Here is a 21,618-nt window from a genome sequence, read left to right on the forward strand (position 1 = left end):
CATATTTTAATCTAAATTAAGATTAGGATGAGATGAGCTTACACCTTTACAGACGTGGAACCAAGCTCAAGTAACACACGATAGTAAAATAAAGGTTTATTTTTGTGTACACAAGATGTACATTTTTGGTTGAGCTTCAACTATAAATATCTGTATTTAAAGACGATTATAAAATGCGTTTAATAAAATGGGATTTTTTTTAAATAACTTTACTACCAATGTAGATATTTTTTTTAATTTACAGATGTGTTTTATGCATCAGGAAGCATTTTTTGACGGACAAAAAAATTATTTTTATCAATGGCGTCCATCGGGTTTATTGTAAATATTATTTAATAAAAAGAGTATACTAATGCATTTTTCTAAACTAAATTTGATTTTTAAATCCCTAATTACTTTTCAGCAAATTTGAATTTTTTAGTTTTTTTATTTGTTTATTTTATTTGGTATAATTATGGTTTCATATACGTTAATGCATTTCCAATTTTTTTCTAGGTTTCTTTGTGTTTGATATTCCATTATAACACTATGAGATATATACTTGTATTAAAAGTAGGCTAATTAGTGGCATATATATGATATCGGTCATTTTATCACATATTTAAGGTGTAGTGATCGAGTTTAAAGACTAGGTATGTAAATTCCTTTTTCAATTTTTTTAAATGCCGAACTTTTCTCCCTTTTGTAAACAGAATCGTATATGATATACATATATTCTACAATATAATAAATATACCATGACCCTACCCTCTACCACCTAAACCCTACCCTTATCCCCCCATCCACCCCACACAACTTACCAGTAAGAACTTTTTTTCAAAAATCATTGTTTTCTAAAATAATACCATGAATAACAGCTGGTTTCGTCATTAATATCCAATCTAATAACACAGTTTGTTTATTTAAATTTTATATAAAAATATATATGTATATAAATAAATATTTAATACAAAAAGAGTGCTATTTTACTGGATATTATGGACGAAAAACGGTGAATTTTTAAAACAATTTCTTACTGGACAAATGTTTGGGGAGGGTCGAGGGGGTAAGGGTTGTGTCAATAAAAAACAATGTTTTTTGCAGAAAATATATATTTAATTTAATAACACTGTTTATTTAAATTTTATATATAAATATTTAGTATAAAAACAGCGTTATTAAATTAGAAAATATGGACGAAAAGCAGTGATTTTTCAGAAGAATTTCATCAAACATTTGACGAATAGTAATCCAGTTTAAAAACTAGATATATGTAAATCCCGTGTCAATTTTGTCAAATGCCGAAATTTTCTCCCTTTTGTAAACATAATTTACTTATTATTGTTTATTTTTATTTTGTAACAGATTCGTATATGATATAGGTAAATTATACAGTTTAACAAATATATCTTGACCATATACGGTTATCAAAATACCAAATATACCAAAACCAAAAATTTACTAAAAATTCGTTGAATAAATATATATATATATATATACATATATAACGATAATATTACATTATGTGTTATTTGAGATATCTTTTGTTTAATTTCTATATAAAAAAGTATGAAAAATTTAACTTTTTTTAAGTAATAATGGAAAATTATAATACTACTACGTGAAAAACTGGTATAAGTACTTATGCAGGGTGATATTAATTTTTTTTTTAAACAATGCAAGAAAATTTATAAAAGTAGATGCATAAACAGAAAGTTTTATTATAAAATTAGTGTAAATCAGCCTTTAGAGCTAACATATTAGGCTAAATTACTTTAAATTTGTAATCACTGTCAGATAATAATTTTATGTAACTCCATAAATGTAGTGTATAAAAAGTACATCGTATGGCTACACAGTAGCATATATGTGATATCGGGGTAATATCATCAAATTATTGAGATGTAGTAATGGAGTTTATAAACTAGATATGTAAATCCGGTGTCAATTTTTTTAATTCCAAAATTTTCTCCTTTTTGTAAACAGAATGATATATGGTATACATATATTCTACACTTTAAAAGACGTACAAATATTATAAAACCAAAAATTTACTAAAAAATCGTTGAATAAACCTATATTTAACGATAATAATGTATGGTGTATTGCTTGGGAGGTGACTTATAGACATTTCCATTATCTTTTGCTCCTGATAACTCTTGGTGAAGTTGTATATATATAACTATGAATATATATAACATATGTAATCTATTCTGCTTAGAGAGAATAGTGGTTCTTCAGTGCCAATAGCATTCTCCTATACTCTTGGTATCCAGTGAATGCGTGAGGTGCCATTTGAATGTGATGGAATACCGAAGAAGGATCATCTTTCTAAGTTGTCGAATATGTCTGTTATATTGGGAATTCGATATCTATCGTCGATGGTTTTGGAGTTTATTCCTTGATAGCCCTTGAATTTCCTTCATTTTTGTCTTCTATTAGCATCTAGCTTTCTGTTAACTATCCATATTGGGCTGTTTCAGGGACGAGCACTTTGTTTATTTGTGGTTGGGTTATTTCTTTATAAAGAAAAAGGGTAGCTATCAGACTTGGAATGTTCGGCAACTTCGTCGGTTGTTCTTATTTAATGCTTGATTTTATTGACAAAAGTTAATTTTCAGTTTGACTTTTCAGTAGTTCCTTTCGATGGAATCTATTAATTAGTCGTTTTTCGAGCAGAAACTCTCAGTTTCCTATATTGCCTTTCAGGATTTTGTTCATGGCTACAAATTTTAGTTTCAGTAGAATTTCTTTCAAACATTTTAAAGATTCTGTAAGAAATATTTCAGGAAAGGATGAGAGAAGCTCAAGCTGCTTGCCAAGATAAAATCCATACTATTGTCAAGTTCTTTGACCTCTAATAACTCTGGGTGAGACTCCAGAAATTTATCAGGATCCTTATGTGAAGTTCTGGTTCATTAAAGTACCTCAGAATCTATTCAGGCTTTAAAGCTTGATGAAAGACATGAAATATATAAGGCAAAGACACTTAATTCCTTTGACCTGTAGGAACCTTCACTGAAGTTCCAGTAATCCATCATGAGTTTTATGTAAGATGTTGCACATTATGGTCCTAAGAGTGTCCAACCTTTAATATTCGTTTTCGAATGAATGATTTAGGCCTCTGCACCGAATATTCTCACATATCCAAGAATTTATTAAAATTCACCAGGCTTCAGTAAAATCATATTAATAATCATTGGAAAAATTAACTATTCTTGCTTTAATGCATTCTTCCAATAAATGGAATTCATAAGCGAATCAATCGTTTTTGACAGTGAAGTATGAGTTTTTATCTCAGGATTATGGATACGATGCCTCTCATCTCTAGTAATATTTTTCTATAGGGAGGCGGATTTTCTGCAAAAAACTCTTCATTTCTATGTTAAGTGATAGACAAAACCTGCAAAAGATGGTTTTTAGTTTTTTGCTCTAAGACTTTGCATCCTACGAAAAAAAAGGTAAAGAATCAAATTTACTTTAAACTGAATGAGGATTATTTAAATTATAATATTAATTTGTGACTCTCTTTTGCTTCCAATTCAGGTCCGTTGGCACTTATGGTAGGCAATGAATGTGTATTAAAAAATGAATTCTTTTAGATTTTCATTATCTCCATTAATATTTAGAAATTGCTTAGAAATATTAGTTTCTAGTTTCTGGATTTCTGGGTTAATGGCCTTTTTGGCTCTCTCCCATTTGTATTGTTAAATCTTCACTTCAAAATACTTCTTGCACATTATATCGCATACATAGTGAATCTTTTCAGAGTTTTCAATAAAAGAGATGTCAATACAAATGTGGTTTTCTTGTAATATATACTCACAGCTTTCAACAGACTCCGATTAATATTACTAATTTGGTTTAAAAAATTAAACATTGTAGCTATACATTGCTCTTGACTAAAAGGTTGGCATTTTTTATTTATGGCTATATCATAGCCACTTCACTTCAAGAATGGACTTCTGCTTGCAAATAAGTGTAAAAACCAAATTTGCTTCAATGTAAATGGGTATTTCAAAAACAGTCTTTTTTTATACAAAAATTATTGGGGTACAATGTTTTCCTTCAAAAATTGTCAGTTTAAATCCTGTGCGGACGTCACTAATTTAAATACAAAAAAATCTTTTATGTCAAAAAATGCTCCTTAATTATCAAAGAGCGTGTCAAAATTTTCATAAAAAAATGTAATAATGATACAATAGTCCACAGTAGCTCAAACACTAAAATGTTTCATTTATCTGCTTAGAATTATCCGGATTACACCTTACACTATCGGCACTTATTTAATTAATTATTCATTAATTACACCTGATCAAAATATGCAGAAACATAACTTCTTAATTTTTGTTTTAAGAAAATTTATTTATTATATTAGAAAATAAATAAATCATGTCAACACTACTCTCTTTTAAGCTTAGGTGTTTACCAACTAATTTTGGGTAGGGATATAATATTAATTATCTCTCTCACTCGCATTTATTGCAGCAAGTTTCATGCCGTACTTTAGTCTTTAAGTAAATAAAACACTTGTAACTAACTAAGATACTTTAATAACTGAAAACTTCTCATTCTAACATAATTTCTAATAATCATAACACACGTTAATTCAACCTGACCTCCTAAAATAGTTGACATTTGTCATTACATATAATCGAGCATACGATGCTAAAAGTGAATGCACATGACTTGGTAATGGAATGACTAACTCTAAGCCTCTATTCATTATAAATTCTAAGGTAATTCCTTATCATGAAGTAATTCAAATTTCAGTTACATCATCACACTTCCAAAAGCATCATCAGCTTATTTTTTAAATTTAAACTAACCACCTTTTAATAACTGCAATTTTGATTAGAAAATTGATAATTTTTTAGAAAAACGTGAACTCATTTCTCAAATCAAATATACACCTACAGAAGACCGAATTCCAAAACGTGCTAATTACATTATAATTGTAAATGAGTATTGCCAAAGGCCTGTATATAAGCGACATTTAACAGTTTTACCAAATACGTTCGTATATGATCCATTTCTAATTAGCGATACTCGCCTCCGCGAATGAAAGCGAAATATTTTCCAGTTCGGTAAATTTCTTATAGAAACCAGAATGAAGAATTTAGGTTATCGACATGAAATAATTGTTTTTTCCGCGAAACAAGCAGCGCTTCTTTCTTACCGCGGGATTCCTATATTATTTTTATTTTGTTTTAATGCTAATTTATATCGGAAATTTGGATTGCGCCAACTATAGTGACATTGCGGGTTTTAGTTATGACTAAGCCAGTTTTATTTGGAATTTACGTACGTAGGCGACACATTTTTTTAATTAGGTACAAAGAGATTTTAAATTTAACTCAAGGATTGTTTAGACTCACTCTCGTATATTATTACGTGCGGAAACATTTAATTTTAGATTCTTTGTCTTGTTTTTTATTGTCCAAAATTGCATGTTATTTTAGCAACATACACATCATGTACAGATGTACCGATATATGTCGATATGTAAGGAACAATATAATTGTTAAAAGTAAGAGAAGTTTAATCATTTGCCCTCATTCAAAGTCAAAGCACTTAAATACAAATCATCTATAATATATTCATTTGTAAACCTGATTATGGTAATTTAACGAATAAATTTTTAAAAATAATAAAAAAGACTAATTTAGAGTAATTTTCTATTAGTGAATTAATTTCCGATTACATATGAATATAATGAATAAATTTCTTAATAACAAGATTGAAAAAAAAATTAATATTTGTTTTTTTTTTAAATATTGGTCAGGTGATTTTAATAAAAATTTCCCTAAAAAAAATAATTAAGTACACATTTTTAATATTGATACTATAAAAAGTAGCTAAGAGAAAATGCTGGAAATTTTTTTTTAGTTTGAAAATTGGCTACTAGGAGGCGAAAATTGAAAGGTCAATAAATCAATTTTAATTTTCTCCTAAAATCTCAGTTTGGTACCTTTTTTTAACAAAGTTAGAAACCACGGAATATTTTCCATTCTTTTGGTCAAAGACTCATTGGCGCTCATAAAGTCTGGGAAGGTTTATATAATTGTTTAAATGGCTATAACTTTTAAAAGACTTAATCGATTTTGTTCAATTTGGGCTTGTTTAAAAGTAAAATATAAGTTCTTTTAAATAATTTATTTAGTAGTACGCAAAAATTTTAACATAAACAATAGAAGGCGTCATTTGTTCATTTAAATTAAAAACTGTTACTTTAATTTTTTTACAAAAATTTAAATGGCGCAGTATAATTTTGATAGCAGAATTGAAAAGTAAGCTAAATTTACTAGAAAATACTTGAAAACCGTAGTGAGCTACCTTAATTACTTTTTGAGTTATTACCGATATAAGAGTTTTTGATGCTTAATGCGGGTATGTCATTTGATATTAATAATTATTGGATTTCTTTTGTTGATTTGGCATAAACTCATCATAGTTTAAACATCACTCATTTCAAATTATGTAAAGAGAACAATATTTCTAAAAATTCTAAAGCCATTATAATAAAAATATAATTTAATTTAAACATCATAATCCTAAAAATTTAAAGTATTTTCAACGGATTATAACCAAAGAACAAGAACAAAAACTTGACAAATGTTCAAAGAGTCCACATGCTTGTTTTTTATATAATGAGATTATTATTTTAAGATATTTCAATTATTATTTTAATGTTATTTCTAAAATCAAATTAGAATCGTTACGTACTTTATTTTGGGCTGTTGTATGAGTGGAAGACGTACAATAATCCAACTTTATCCGGGAAAATAATACGGAAAATTAATTATTTTTGAGCGTTATTTTATACTGTAAAAAGCTTTTTTCATCGATTCTTATGTATATTTATATAATATAAATATATAAATATAAACACCTTTACCATTAATACTAACCATTTTTTTTCAAAAATTAAAGCAATTTTAGGCAACTTTATGAACATTTCCTAAAGCAGTATCAACAATTTGTTTATTTGGTTGGTCATAAAGGAATAAATGCAATATGGGGTAAAAAATGTTTTTTTTTATCTTATTCAGCTTCATTTCATCATTATTTATTTCAGTATTTTCCTTAAAAAATTTTGAAAATTTTTATGCACGATGTCTAAAAAAAGTTTTTTCAATTGCAACCTAATTTTTTTAATTGCATTTTTGGATTGTCTTTACGGTTTTAAACATTTTTATATATTATGTGCTATACCTAAATACAAACGTTTTGGAGTTATTCTCTTTAAAACGTTTTATTCTATTCAAAATAAACCTTCGTAAACCGTAATTCAGTTAATCGTCACTTTAACAATAGCCTAATCGATTTATAAATTCCTGATGCACATTTCAAACCATTTTGGGCGTTATTCGACGTATTTTTTGATGGATGCGTTGTTTCAAATCATCTAGATTTGCTGGTTGGCTTTTAAATACCTCTTCTTTAAGGTAACCCCATAAAAAAAATCTAGTGGTGTTAGATCGGGTAATCTTGGTGGCCACTTAATAACACCGCTGCTTCCAATCGTGCAAATAAATTCGAACTAAGCTGGAACTAACAACTACAAGTTCCAACAAGGTTCTCTTCTAGAAAACTCAGGTATCTCTTGCTCTAAATTTTCTTAAAAGTTAAAGGGCCGACAATAATTTCACCAACAACGCCAGCACACACGTTTATTTTTCGACTGAATTGTGTGAATGTCCTTCCCTTATCCAATGTGGATTTAGGTCGGACCAGTACCGATAGTTCTGAGTTTTTACGCCATCATTTAAGTAGAATGTGACTTCATCAGAAAAAAGTATATTTTTCACTCAATTTTGATTCTCCAAACACATATTTTGCAAAATTCAACAGACATATCTCAAAATTCAAAGCGCCTCTCAAAGTCTCCATCCAAGAGTTCTTGATGAACTTGCATCTTATAAGGGTGGCATTTATTCGTATGTAGTATTTAAAGAACACTTGGTTTTTCAATATCCATGTCCTTTGCTACCTGCCTAGCATACGCTACATAAAAAATGTTTAGAATTGTATGGAAAATGTTTAGCAAAGCTTTTTTGATACATCCTGTAGTAATTTTTTTTTCGCTAAATATGCCCCAAAAAAAAGAAAATCGATGGATCCGAGCGATTTTTAAGAATTTTTTTTTACAAGATATTGAATTTATTCCTTACTTTACAACCACCCTGTATAGACTCTGGTATCATAAATTATCAATGGCTGTAATTCGGGAACAGTTGACACGCGTCCACTCTCCATAGGCTACCTCGCCGTTCTTTTTCTGCTATGTTCGAAACAAGAATGGAAATATATTACGGAGTGTCACAGTAGCGGAACGTCCGAACTGGTCAGAAATTTTTTTGCTATATTTTGTATTTTTGTTAAAGGATAAATTTTTTTATTTTAATTTTAGTTTGGCGTGTGATTAATGGATTATGACTGGAACCAATAGAAAAAAGGTATTTAATATAATATTTTACGTTTACCGGGAATTGGATTTTTTTCCCGTTTTTAAGCTTTTGTCGTAATTTTTACGTCTTCTAGATATCGGAAAAAAACATTTTTTTTTCGTTTTCCAAGCTTCTGATCTAATCTTAACACCTTCAAGAAATTTAATTTTTTTAATGACTTTTGTCGGCATTTTTAGGTGTATAAATTCTACGTTAGATATAAGAAAAAAATCTGTTTTTACAGGGAATTAAAAGGTTTTTTTTAGTATTCCAGGAATTATATATTTTTTTTTATTTTCCAGGCTTTCGACGTCATTTTTACGTCTTTAAGAAATAGGAAAAAAAAATCTTCCAGGCTCTTGGGAGCAATTTCTCAATGCCTATGACGAAGTATTTTTTCGAGGAAATTTTTCCATGTTCATCATTTTTATTCCATATTTTTAAAGACATTTTTCCAATTCCTTCTGGTTTTTGACGTAAAATTTGATGTCTTCTGTAAATTGGAATTGTTTTCTCGTTTTGCAGTCTTTTATCGGGAGTTAGGACTTTAAAAAAATCAACGTTTTTTTTAAACTCTTTACAGGCTAATAGAGTAACTTTTTTTATGAAGTAATTTTATGTTTTTTCCAGGTATTGAAAATATTTTTTTATAGAGGTAATGATAAAACATATTTAATGTTTCTTTTTTTCTAAGAGTTGGAAAAAAGAATTCTCGCTCTCTATGTAATTCTTACGTCTCATTTTTACATAATTTGGATTATTCCAATGCCTAGATATACTGAGACAGAAGGTGTATTTAAAAGTACGTGCATTTCACTTTTAAACAAACCCGAATTAAGTAAAATCGGATAAGTATTTTTAGAGTTATAGCCAGTTAAATAATAACACTTTCACTACCTTCCCTGACTTTATGAAAGTCGGTACACCAATGAACCTTGAAAATATTCCAAGGTTTCTATAATGTCAAAAAAAGTACATTAAGCTGACTTATTAATTGAATTATTGATCTTTTAATTACGCCTTCTAGTGACCAAATGTCGAACTTTAAAATTTCTTCAAGCATTTTCTCTGGGTCACTTTTATAATTTCAAAAAAAAATTCCATTGATGTCAGATTGATAAATCCCGAGATATAGCCGTGATTAAAATTTTACCTTATCTACCTAAAATCTGTATCACAGGCATTAAAGCCGATTATTCAATAATCAGTAAATTTTTTAATTAATTCCAGGCATTTTGAACCATTTATATTTTTTTTGGAAATTTCTTTATTCTTAAATTTACCTACTTTTATTAGTTTAAGTTAATGTTTTGATTAAAGATTAATTAACAATTAAAAACTTGAAAATTGACTTACGAGGAAATTGGCTTGAAATGCCTGAAGCAAATATAAAATTTACTTTAACTATATCGTATTTCAGTTATTCTTATTAATATATTCAATGAAAATATCAAATTCAAGTGAAAAAAAAGTGACATTTGATAAATAAAAATTTTACTTATGATTTTTTCTTAATTTTAAATATTGAACTTGGAAATATTTGGTTAATTTTAACAATTTATCACAAATTTATTTAACTTGAATACGGATTTATTATTTTAATATTAGGAATCTAATGAATAGATGTATAAAAAGGAATACAATAAAAAGAGACTAATTTACTTATCCATCAAAGAAAATATAATTTTTTTTGAATAAAAATAAAATTTTTAGAATAAAAGACAGATTCAATTAAAATTTATATAAATAAAACGGTAATTTAATAAACAAGGTAACGAAGTCAAAAAATCAATCGATTTTTGTTTGTTCTTATTCTATCCACTGGTCAACTGAACCATAATTTATTATAATTTAAATCGTATACCTAATTATTAACCAGAAAAAAAAACGCAATTAAAAACACTGATAGCAATTTATTTTAACGTTATTTATAACTGAATAAACTTACATTATAAGTTTATTAAACTTTTTGCACCTTGCTTGTATCCTGTCAGTCTCCCAAGCTGACAAAGGATGATCATGCGAAAACTGTATAATCAGCATTAATTTGTATGAATATTTCGTTCCAATCTGATCTAGATCTAGAGATAACCCCACGGTTTTTTTCTGTGTTAGTTTGTCGGTATTTTTTTTAATGAGCTTACATACACCACCGGTAAGTTTTACAGATGTAATTTAACGTTTTAAATTTGTAGATCTCTCGTAGGTAGACAAGTGGAAAAATCTTCACGTATATGTTCAGTACGGAGGGGTCATTAATTCGAAACAATAGGCCGAGAGAGTTTAATAAACTAAATACTTAATACTCTGGTTGGTCGCGGTGTAATTACAACTATACGATTGTTTATGTGAATTGCCGGCAAGGACACATTCTTTTGATGGGAGGCCGTTACCATCTCGACACGCCATGAAATACCCGTCATGGTGTAACGCCAACTATGACGCATTTGATTTCCAAGATTCTCGAATTCACTTGATTCTTCTTTGTTTTTTTTATGGGGATGGAATGTAAGAAATTAATATTAACGACGAGTTCCAAGGTTACATGTAGAAACACCGTCTCTGCTAGACTGTATTTCCCGGTTAGCATACACAGCATATATAGTCAATATCCAAAGAGTCGAAAGACAAGATCAATATTCTGTTGGACCACGTTAATAGCGTCCACTCTTTCAACATAATTAACACTTGAGGGAGACTTACCCTTTTCACGAAGTGTATTTAAGTTTGGGGTAAATGTTTGGTGAATTAAAGTTCTTCTATTCGAAAATCATGTTCTTGAATCGCAATACAATTTTACCACATCAAAAACTGTTTATTTATTGTGATTTACGTGTCACATTAAATGTTACATCAATATAAAACCCTTAGACAAATAAGATATTCGAATACGAATTTATGAATAATGTCCTTAGTATAATTGACTCGTACAAATAATTTGTTAAGAGACATAATATATCTCTGTAATAAACAACGCCAAATACATACGCAAATGCAATTTTTGCACAATGCTTTAATAAGTAAACATTTATCAAAGTACAAGGTTTACCGTGATAACAAGCATTTGCTAAATATAAAACTTTACTTTAGGCAGCTAAAACTTGTTAATTTTAAAGTTATTCCTAGCACTTGCAATATTCGTTTAATTAAATTACTTTCAAGCTTCCTCCTAGGCCATTTTAGGCATTATTTTATTTATTCCATGCAGCTAAAATCAATTTTGTACTTATTATCAGCCAGTTTAAGACGGAACATTTAAGTAATTTTTGATATTTCCTCGCTCATTTTAGCAGTTTTTTAGTTCCAATGGACTTTTGTTTTCTGACAATAGAAACAATTCGTTATTTTTTAATTAAACAAGAAAAAGCTTGGAATAATTTAAAAGTTAACTTGAAATACCTGAAATGAAATTATGCATAAACTTCCTGAAACCAAGAATATTAATATTTGAATTAATACCGAGGCAATTGAAACCAGTCTGTATTTAATTTTTTATTGAAAAAAAAAATTATAAAATTTTTTTATTTTAACTACCTAATTTAAGAAATTACTTCTTGAGCTGCCACTTATATAGATAGCATTAACGCATGAGGTAAAGGTCTTGGGATCTTGCTGGCCATCTATGGATGCTCTGATACCAGTCCAATATGCGGGAAAATGTATTCTCAATATTTTCATTTATTAAAATGGAGATCGCATGTTTAATAATAGGAGAAATATGCAGCCTTATTAAAAATTCTTTATAATTTATTAATTATTTCAGGTAATTTAAGTTACTTATTTAGTTATGTCAGGTAGGTGAAGTCGATAGATCTTTTATAGCAATAGTCAAACCAAAAATTCAAGTGATTTTTTAAAATTAATTCCAGAGAATTGAGAAAGTTCGTTTGTATTCAATATAGTCTAAATTACTTTATGGACTAAATTAGAAAAAACACTTATTGCAACTGCCTAAAATTAAGCAACAATAAGACATGGTACAAAGATCTGAAAATCTTGATATTCTATGGATAAATTTACTATCTTAGAAAAAATCCAGGCAAGTAAATTGGATAGTTTTCAGGGCAACTAAAGTACCTTAACTTCCTTTAAGAAATACTAAATTAACTGCCTAAAACTCAAGTATTTTCAAAGTTTTTTTAAAATTAATTTTAGGCAATTAAAATCGGTTGTTTAAAATTTTGTATTGACTAAATTACAAAAAACCTTTTTTAAGTGCCTGGAATAGATTAAAAAATATGTGGAATTGCTATTCTATAGATTTTTTGCTATTTAATAGCAAGTCGGTATTTAATTGCCAGGCAGGTGAAGTCGATAGTTTTTATGGGAATAATAGATTAAAACACTGCTTGAAATAATACAAACTGTACGTAATGAATATTAAATTGCTTTAACTGCATTGCAGGTTCTTCAATTTTCTTTTATACTAATTTTAGCTAATTTAAATTAAATATTTAATTATGCGATGCAAGTCTATTTTTTTGGAGGAAAAGACTAAAATACTGCCTTGGAAAAATAAATATTTAGCTTTGTGAAATAAATATTTATTTATTTTTTTCTGGCCAAAACCTAAAAACATAAACCGAATTTCTTAAATTTACGGATTTACTTGAAAGCAGTTTTTATTATTTTTTTAAAAGTGCCTGAAACCCATATATTTAAAGTAAGTTTTAAAATTATTTCCAGGCAATTGAGGTCAGTTTGTATTAAATTTATTAATGATTAAATTACTAAAGAAAACTAGTTTAACTGCCTGGAATATATTTAAAAAAAATAATTAAACTGCCTAAAATAAAGCCACTTGAAAAATAAAATATGTACCTTGTCTTCCTGAAACATATTAAATTAACTTGTGCCTGAAACCTACGAACCTAAAGTAGATTTTTTAATAATTTCTGGAATTAATGGAAACCAATAAATATTTAATTTTTTTATTAAAAAAATTACTTGATCTATCTATATTTATTTTAAAATTGGCTTCAGTTGTATTTCAGATTCAAGTTTATGTTATTCTTAAATTAATTTCAGGTTAATAATTAGTTAATTATAAATCAAGAATAAATAATAAATTAACTGTCTGAGACTCACGTATTTCAAGTGATTTTTTTTATTAATTTCAGGCACTGAAGTCGGTTGTATAAATTTTTTATTGATTAAATTACAAAAAAATTCCTGGAATATTAAAAAAAGATTGAACTGCTTAAATTTAACCAACATATTATGACATTAATGCATATAGGGTAAAATTTTGAAAATCTTACTATTCTGAGGTTCTGGTCATAAGAGAAATATGCAGTTTTACCTTCAGCAATAAAAAATTGACTTCAACTGCATTTCAGGTTCAAGTTCAAGTTATTCAGTTTATTTCAGTTAATTATTTAATTATGCTAAGCAGGTAAAGTCTATAGTTTTTCATGCCAATAAATAAACTAAAAGACTGCCTGGAAGAATACAAACTGTACTTCAATTTCCTGGAATAAGCGATTAATCAACTTATACTGCCTGAAAGTCACGTATTTAAAGTGCCTATTTAAAGGCAATTATTGAGATTATTTAACAAAAGTTAATGATTAAATTACTAAAAAAAGCTCACTTAACTATCTGAAATAAGTTAAAAAAATTCCTAAACTGTCTGAAATTAAAGCACATATGTTATTGATAGATAAGATAATGAATGAATCTTGCTATTTTATGGGTCCTCTGCTATCAATCTACTAGTCTAGGTTTTTTTTGTCATTTCAGTTAATTATTTAGGTATGCCAAGCAGTAAAGTAAAGTCTATAGTTTTTAGGGAAACAATACACAAAAATAGTGCTTATAAGAATACAGACTATCTGAATCTAAAGCATTATTGCATGAGATAAAAATTTGAGGATCTGCCTATCCTACGAAATAAATGTTAAATTGCTCCAACTGCATTATAGGCAGCTCAATAAAAAAATCATTTTAATTCATTACTTCGTTTTGCGAGGCAAATCAATTTTATATTGAAGAAAAAGACTCAAACAATTAAAAATTTAAACTGAATTTTTTTATTAAAGAAATTATTTGAACTATCTGAAATTAAGTAACATATATCGCATGGAATTAATGCATAAGATGAGAATCTGAAAACCTCGATATTCTATGGATCTTTTGCTCTCAATCCACTATTTAGGAAAAGCTTTTGTACTTTTATCTTTTTAACTAATTTAACGAATGTCCAAGATCTGGTAATAAAAAAACACACAGTTTGATCTTGACAAAATTGGCATCAACTGCCTTACAATTCAAAGCAATTCAAATTAATTTTTTTATTTAGGTATTTTAGTTTTGCTTAAAAAATTAAAAAAATTCACCTCAACTTCCTGAGATAATAAATATATAATAAATAAATTAAAATAATAAATTTATCCTAGGAAGTTGAGGTATATTTTTGAATTTTCAGTTTCAACTGCCTGAATTAAAAATGAGTTTTCCATTAATTTCAGGCAACTGAAGACAGTTTTTACACAATTTTATTGAAAAAATTACTAAAAACTTATCTCAACTGCTTGAATAACCAAAAAATGGACTGGCACTGCCTAAAATGAATCCGAATATGGCATTTATGCATGGAATAAATATACCGGGTGGTACAGTAAATATGTAACAACCTCTAATTTTTTTGGGTTTTAAATTTTTCTTTTAAAATTTTGCATTTATGTATAAGCTACGATTCTGTTTAATTTACATTAAATTTTTTTTTAACTTCTAGCTTAGCCGTTTTTCTAATTTTTTTATTAAACCCTGAATATTTTTTACACCGTTCCCATTAGAAAACGCATATTTTTCTAAGCAATATATCACAAGTTGACATTTAATTGACCAGTGACAGTTAAAATTGATTTTAATGTAAATCATTTAGATAGCTATGGACACCGCCTTAGTAATTGTTTTAGCTAATTGTGCTGGTATTTAGAAATTGTGGACATGTGGGTATTTCATTACCATTTTTTTTGTTGTCAATAACTATTAACTGTTTTCAGTTGAATGTAATTTTTTTGCAAATAACGTTTCTTATTTCTTTAAAGAACTTAACATTTAGTTGTAATCTGTTATAACACTTCATAAAACCAATCATGACGTTTGGCGCTAACATTCAACCTCTCACTCTTACACAATGGTGTGACTCTATAGGAGATTTTTAGTCCAGGCGTAATGATCTTTTTTTTTAAATATTAAAAAAAATGCGCAAAGAATAACTTGCAAGTACATCGAAAATGTTAATGAATTTGAAACAGGCGTTTGGACTATAAAATGATTTCATAAATTTTTTATATAGTCCAGTTTAAATGAACTTTTCAGGATATACTTTTTGTGCATGCTATAGGCGCGGACTATTAAGCCACGCTTACTGTGATATTTTGCACCAGGGAACAATATTTGCCGAGCGTTTTATTAAATGTTTAAAAAAAATAATCAAAAAAATTTAGAAGAGATTGCGACGTTGCCAAGGTATCTATAATTGTCGAAAATATTAATGAATTTGATACAAAACGCACCTACCGTGCCATTTTGAAATATTATTTGCCTCTCACTCTACACAATAGTCTGACCTTAGTCCAGGTGATTTATTTAGCCCACAAATTTGCTTTTTCTTAAATAACTAAATTTTTTTGAAAGAATAACTGATCATATAACTTGCAGCGTTGCCAATTTCCCCACAATTTCCAAAAATCTTGAAATCTGATCAGGCCTACTACAATGCTGTTGTTATGTGGAATAATACGTACCCCTTATGGACTGTCTCTATAAGAGGATTTTAGTCCGAGCGTTTTAATTAATTTTTCAGGATGCAATTTTGATATATGGATATTTTGTTTGTTAACCCTTTAGTGGGGTCGAATATTTTAGGTTTATTGCAAAACAGTCAAAATTATGGAGATTTTTACTTTAATTACTAATTTTTCGCAAAACAAACGACTTAAACATAATTTTTTCTACGATATTGGAACATTGGAAATGAATCTAAAATTTTCGAAAGTCTTAATAAATTTGTGACAGGCGCTTGAACTATAAAGCCCCGCCCACCATGATATTTTTTAAAATGCTTTACCCTCTCATTCTAACGCACTATTAGAAGTATTTTTTTGTATATAGATTTTTTAGTTTTTATCCTTTAAGGGGATCATTAGTCCAATACTTTGATTTTTTTAAATATTAATAAAAAATAGTTAGACTTTTTGTATTAATAATATTTTCTCTCATAACTTGCAACGTTGCCAATATACCAGTAATGTCCAAGTATCTTATGATAATTTCGCCATAGGCTCTAGGACTATTAAGCCACGCCTACTGTTACGTTTCACACTATCGAATAATACCCTCTCGTAACACATCGGTGTGATAGGAGGATTTTAGTCCCGGTGTTTTAATGAATATTTAATTTAATAATTAATTAATTTATCATTACAAAAAACAGAAGTGCTTCTATGATATGGCGGCGTTGCCAAGACGTCTATAATTTTCGGAGATTTAACTACATTGTGTTATTGTTCAGTTAACACAGCGTTCATATTATGAGGCGTGGCCTTAAAGTAGTCCAAGCTCCTGTGATCAAAATATTGTTTTTTTTATATGCAGGACTTATGTAGAAGAAAATCCATTATCAATCGTCTCGGGATTTTAAGATGGTGAAATGTGATTTTGAAATCTTATATCTGCGAAACTATTCGATTAAAGTAAGTCATGTAAAAACTTTGAATTCCTTGAAACTTCACTTAGAATCGCGAAATATGGAGGACCTCTAAAAATATAAAATAATTTAAGTTTATCATCTGAAAAAAGGACAATGTTTCTTATTTTATTTTGGAAGCTTAGTTTATAAGCTTGGGAATTGCGCAATGCTCTTAAGAAAAAAATACTTAAATATGTCAAAGTCAGCCAACAGAAACATTATCCGCAGTTTGCGCTTCTAAATTTGCATTGCTAAATTGCAATTGCCTTTTTTTAGTCAATAATAACTGGTTAAACCAGAAGTTAAACAAATATTTCTTATATGTTTATACTCATATACAAAATTAAGAAAAAAATCAAAACTCCAAAAAATAAGGACGTGTTACATGAATGCTGTGTCACCCAGTGTACTGTTCCTGCTGGCAAAAATCTCGCACTTTCGAGCAACTACTTTTTTGATTCATATTCTCGTTATGTTTTATTATTAGAACGGATGTCCCAAATCTAGTATTAAGAGAAACATGCAGTTTTCCCTTCAGCAACAGCAGATAATCAGCAAAAACCACTATATAACAATTAAAAGCCACTTAATCTAGTCCCAAGTAACGTTGTTGTATAGACTTAATGTAGCCCATATCCTGTGCCAGGGCAATTCGAGCGCCCATTAAGAGAAATCTATAGGTAACTAATTATTAGTAATGTAATGCTCTTATTTTCTTATTAATTACATATTTTAATGTAAAATTATTAATGTTAAAGTACTAAAGAGCGCGTAGCACTGACTACCTTTCTCTGTTTCGCATTTATTTACGACGAATGTTTTAACACGATCTTGTTATATAAGTATAAATTTAATTTCAAAAGGTGCATAACAGTTACCAATGAAGGAGTAAAAATAGAAAAATTACGGTCATCCTACTACCGTTACATAACACCAAAAAAAAACTCACAAAATATTCATTTTTTCATTTGTCACGTGCCGAAATGGTTCGAAAGTAGTGCACGAGTGCGAGACCGTTAGATAAAAATCTTCACCGTGATAGTTCGAGTAATCGAGAAAAAAGTCGGTGGAAAAGAGGCTTCTAATTAGACTGAACGGCTTGTCCTTTCTTCCGAGGCGATCGAAGATTGGACGTGAAAGAAATTCGTTAATTATGTTTGTTTTCTTCAGATTGGATGTTCTACAGGTCGAATTTTAACGGTACATTTATTTCGGTGCATTTTAAAATTAGGCCAACGTGAACAAAAAAACAACGAATTTATTATTTATTAAACTAAATGATTTAACAGTTTGCTGGGGCATTTTATTGACAGAAAATGATGAGAAACAAAACTTTTAGTATATTTTTCAGAAATAAATATTCGAATGGCGATTTTTATGGAGCACTTAAATTACGCCAAAATTAATTAAGCCAAACATTTGTAGATAATTATTTGTTTTACAAGCTAAATGAATATTAATTTCAATTCCACATAACTAACGTTCAAAGATTATCATACTAGATTGCATTCTTGGTACCTTTGTCATATTCTCTACATATTTTATGAGTATTGAGACAATAGAAGCTTAGACGTGAAAGAAATGTGATAATTATATGTGGTTTCTTCAGATTTGATGTTCTACAGGTCAAATCTTAACGGTACATTCATTTTGGTGCATTTTAAAATTAGGCCAACGTGTACAAAAAACAAGTTTATTATTTATTAAATTTTGTTTGGTTAGTTCATTAGCAGAAAAAATATAGGAAACAACACTTTAGGGAAATATATGGAATTATGTGATATTACTTAAAAGTTGATTATTAGAATATTTTATGAATACTCAAACAATAGAATATTGAACGTAAAAGAAATTTGGTAATTAAGTTTCTTTTTTTCAGTCGATTGGTTGCCATAAAATAATAAAAATAATTTTAGATTTGCTTGTCAAGAAGATCTGATCAAGAGAACTTAATTTTGGAAATATTTTGACCCAATATAAACCAGGCAATACCAAAGAAAACAGTAAAGAGATTAAAAATTGATGTTCTTAGAGAAACAATATATTTTCAATATTTGTAAAACGTTAACGAAGCAATTAGAGATAGAAGCAAAATGTTTAGTTATTTCAACAATATTCTAATATTCATTCGAGCTGAATTGTTAGAAGAATTATTAAATATTATTATTATATACATACTATTTTTTTAGAAGCATCCTTATTATTGTTCAAATCCTGACAACACATTTTTGTAAGAAAAATAATCCACTTTTTTACATTGTTTCATGTAACAATTATATAAGTAAAAGCATTTTTAAGTAATGCTTGGACCTGAGATAAATTAACATGCTTAATAAAGACAGTTCTACGACATTTAATTTATCCATTGCTGCCTAAATCCTAATTTTGTTTAAAGGTTTCAATTTATTTACTGGTTTTAATCTGCATGGATCTTTCCTTGCCATTTCAGTACTTCAGTCATAATCATCCATAACTGGTCTATGATCTTTATCTTAATAATTTGACTTTATTAATTTGATACTGATAATTTATTAGTTTCAATTTATTTACTGGTTTTATTCTGCATGGATCTTTTGTCGCCATTTCAGTACTTCAGTTATAATCATCCGTAACTGGTCTATGATATTTATTTTAATAATTTGACTTTATTAATTTGTTACTTTAAAACTATTGTTGTCAACATTTGCACATAATTTAGGTTCTATTTGTGACTTTTGCTTTTGATTGACTCATTTTGCTATTTTTTATTTAAATTTAATTTGCCCATAATATATTAGGGATATTGATAAAATCCGTGCATAACTTATTTGTGCCTAACTGTTATTTTCCTATGAAATAAATTTGATTCCCATTTTATAGCTTTTACTATTCATTGCATTTTGCCTTTACTTAAGACCCGATAAATTTTATTTCTTCCTTTCTTTTTTTTATTTTTTTTCTCATTCTTAAATATCACTACTTAACCCTTCTCAGGTATTTAACCTTGTTTATTTTTTAATTATTCTATTCTCGTTTATTTTTTCAATTTCTTTAAAATAATTTTTAGGTTTTTTTTTAAGTCTCTTTAGCGATCCTTCTTAATATTTTTCTAAATAGTCTCTACCTTTTTTTGCTTTATTTTTTATCGATACTATTTTTTTTAGCAATAAAGCAAAATTCATTTAAAAAGCCCGTTATTTTATTTAATAACGTTTTGACGTCCTAGAAACTATCCTCAGATTGGGACCATTTTTATAAACATTGACTTTGTATGTGTATTCTTATAAATAAAGCCAGTCAAATATGCGGTCGCATTAATTTGTTTTTTTTACGTGTTTGTAATAAAAGTTTGATTTCACATTGAAGTGATCAGAATACATGTTGTTTTTATAAATTTTCTCAAGCTCCATTTCTTCTGTGAAATTGATTTTTTTTTCGAAAATGGAATCGAAGATGTTGATTTAATTTATCATAGTTATTATAATAAACTAAAAGTAAAACAATCAACTGATAACTCGCTCGTGCGCGGGTAAAGGGGTATAATGTCAAAAGTATTAGTTTTGAGAAAATTAGCTTGGTAAGTATTGTCCGGTTCAATTTTTGGGATAACTTCCTTAAAATAAATAATACAAAAATGATTTTTTTCCAGAGCTATTTATTTTAATAGGGTTAATGTTCGGATAACATTACAAAGAAAAAAATATCCATTTCGCAGAAAAAAAAAACTAATTATACCTCTTTACACAAAAAAACATAAGATGTTTCTCTTTACTCTATATTATATTCGTCAATTTCTTCTATATCAGGCAAAATTTCATGAAGATCCTTCTGGGTGGGAAGGCCTTTGTAGAATTCGTGGAACACGTTGTCTATATAGGGCAATAGATCTATAAGGTTTTTCTTTTTCTCCTCTGTAATGGGGTTTGGAAATTGACACTTAGGGATTGCTGAGACTGGTATCTCCTTAGTTTGTCCACGTCTTGAAAAGTCCATTTCATGAAAGGGAGCTATGTAACTCAAAGAAGTTTTATAATAAAATGTCCATTTCTTTTTTTCAAATCTTAGCCATTTCACATTTTTCCAAACAAAATGGTTTCCTTCCTCATCCTTTTTCTTTACTTGAAATACTTTCTTGAGCAGGTCTGAGAAACTATAGAAATGTTCCCTGTTCATCTCAATAACTTGGAACTTATTATTTGCCTGTCCACATAACCGCACTAGTTGAAACCAATCACGCGGATGATTTATTGGATATTCATACTTCTTTTTCTTTCTCTCAATGACAGAATGATCGGAGGCACACTCCATATGAGGGTGACCGGGAACCAAAAATTTATGATCCACACTTTCCAGATGAGTCAGCTGCATAAGAACTAGAAACATTGCTACAACATGGGAATTTTTATTCTGACCTCCGCAAGTGTCAGAATAAAGTGTAACATGCTTTATTTCAGGAGGCAAAGATAAAAGTTCTCGAAATACGCAAGACGCTACCTGATTTGCACCCCGTCC

At 28.5% G+C, this 21,618-nt stretch overlaps 2 protein-coding genes across 3 annotated transcripts in view; one reads left to right on the forward strand and one right to left on the reverse strand.

Annotated features, from left to right (window-relative positions):
- The window catches only part of LOC126735878 (transmembrane protease serine 9-like), a 134,670-nt gene that overhangs the window by 108,143 nt on the left and 4,909 nt on the right, over positions 1 to 21,618 (reverse strand). The gene's annotated exons all lie outside the window — the stretch shown is intronic.
- The window catches only part of LOC126735877 (uncharacterized), a 137,293-nt gene that overhangs the window by 32,295 nt on the left and 83,380 nt on the right, over positions 1 to 21,618 (forward strand). The gene's annotated exons all lie outside the window — the stretch shown is intronic.

The sequence above is a fragment of the Anthonomus grandis genome, chromosome 5, assembly GCF_022605725.1.
Source record: "Anthonomus grandis grandis chromosome 5, icAntGran1.3, whole genome shotgun sequence".
Lineage (NCBI taxonomy): Eukaryota > Metazoa > Arthropoda > Insecta > Coleoptera > Curculionidae > Anthonomus > Anthonomus grandis.